A 1,926-nucleotide genomic window follows, 5' to 3' on the forward strand; every position below is an offset into this window, starting at 1 on the left:
CAGCCAATCTCGGGGTGCATGGCCAAGCTCAGGGCCAATCTCCCTATGCATCACCAATGATATGGGTGGGTCTTCTTTGTATTCTCTCAAGCATGTCCACATCCTTGTTTAAGTGCGGTGCCCAGACCTGGACGCAGTACTCCAGCTGCAGTCTCAGCAGTGCTGAGTACAGCGGAAGAATCACCTCTTTGGTTTTGCTGGAGATGCATCCATTGATGAATGCCAGAGTATTATTTGCCCTCCTGGCTACAGCATTGCACTGTTGGTTCACATTTATACTGTGGTCTATTGTTACCCCCAGGACCGTTTCATTTGTGGTCCTAGTCAGTTTGATGCTGCCAAGCCTGTAGGTGTGTTGGGGGTTGTTCCTCGTGAGGTGAAGCACTTCACGTTTCTTGATGTTGAATGTCAACAGGTTCCGATCCACCCAACTTGCCAGCCTGTCTAGGTCCACCTGTCTGTAGCCTATCTTCAAGCATGACCACACTTCCCCATAACTTGGTGTCATCCACGAACTTGGCCAGTGAGCTCTTCACCCCCATATCCAAATTGTTAATAAAGATGTTGAAAAGTACTGGACTGAGCACCAACTCCAGATCGAGTTCCTCCTCCTGGTTTGGTGGTCTGTAGTGTAGTATACACCTACAGTAAAGGGACAGTCTTTGTCCTAAAGGGCTAATATTCCAAAGCCAGAACAGATGAAGAGCTGAGCGGGGTCAGCTGAACATGTAAGTAAATAAACATAGTGAATATAGATGAATCCTGAATCTTTTGTTTGGGTTGGTTTCTTCACCATACACATGTACCGTTTGCTGATCTTAAATCCATTGTTTTTCCTGGCATACCCATAATGTCCCCTTATATGTGTATGGTGTTATGGGCACGTAAATGAATGTGTGCTTGTGTACGTTACTGAGCATACGTGTGTGTCAACGTAGTACAAGTTTTGTATGGATTGTGGGTAGTGTATATGGAGAGAGGCAAAGATTTCCTAGGGTGAATATCTTTTATTGGACCAACTGCATAGTTGGGAAAGAGTTAGACAAGCTTTCAAATTCAGCACATTCATCTTCAGGTCTTGATGAAAACTGTCTTGCTTGCAAAAGCTCATTTAACTCTATCCCAAACCAGGCATTTGGTCAACTCAAAGGCATCACCCACAGAAATCCTTGTCTTTCGTAATTCCTGGACTGTCCTGGCTAGGCCCTCACTGGAACGCTACAAGGTACAGGGAGAGAGCCTGCAGTTATCTGCAGCACGAGCCCTCCTGTCCACACATGGCCCAGAGCAGTCTCCCGGTGAGCTACTCCCAGGCCCTTAGCTGCGTGCGACTGTGTTCTCCCTGGGGCCAGGCCTTCTGTTGTCCTCTGCACAGCTGAGCCTGCTGCTGGCTGCTCCGGGTGCGGCTCTGGCCAGGGCTTTGCTGCCTGGGGAGCCTGCCTGTGCGTTTCCCCCCTCCCAGGTGTGTGTCCCCTCCCCTGCCCCCGCTAGATGTGTATGTGTGTGTTTTCTGCTTCCCAGGTGTGTTTGCATGTTTTCTACTTCTCTGGTGTGTCCCCCCCCTTTGTGTGTGTTCCCCCCTTCCTTGTGTGTATATTTCCCCCCTAGGTGTGTATGTGTGTGTTTTCTGGTTCCCAGGTGTATATGCGTGTTTTCTACTTCTCTGGTGTGTCCCTCCCTCCCAAGTGTGTGCGTGTTCTGCCCTCCCTGTGTGTTTCCCTCCCAAGTGTGCGCGTTTCCCCCTCCCACGTCTGTCTGTGTGTTTTGTGCTTCTCCGGTGTGTGCGTGTGTCTCCCGCACACCCGTTGCTGGGCGTGTGCGTTTCCCCACCAGGTGTGTGGGGTGCCCCCGCCGGCCCGGGCCGCAGGGAGGCCGGAACGGCGGTGCGGGACGCGCGTTGCAGCCGGGCGCGGCGGCGCACGGACC

The sequence above is a fragment of the Crocodylus porosus genome, unplaced genomic scaffold (assembly GCF_001723895.1).
Source record: "Crocodylus porosus isolate Cpor-Errol unplaced genomic scaffold, CroPor_comp1, whole genome shotgun sequence".
Taxonomy (NCBI): domain Eukaryota; kingdom Metazoa; phylum Chordata; order Crocodylia; family Crocodylidae; genus Crocodylus; species Crocodylus porosus.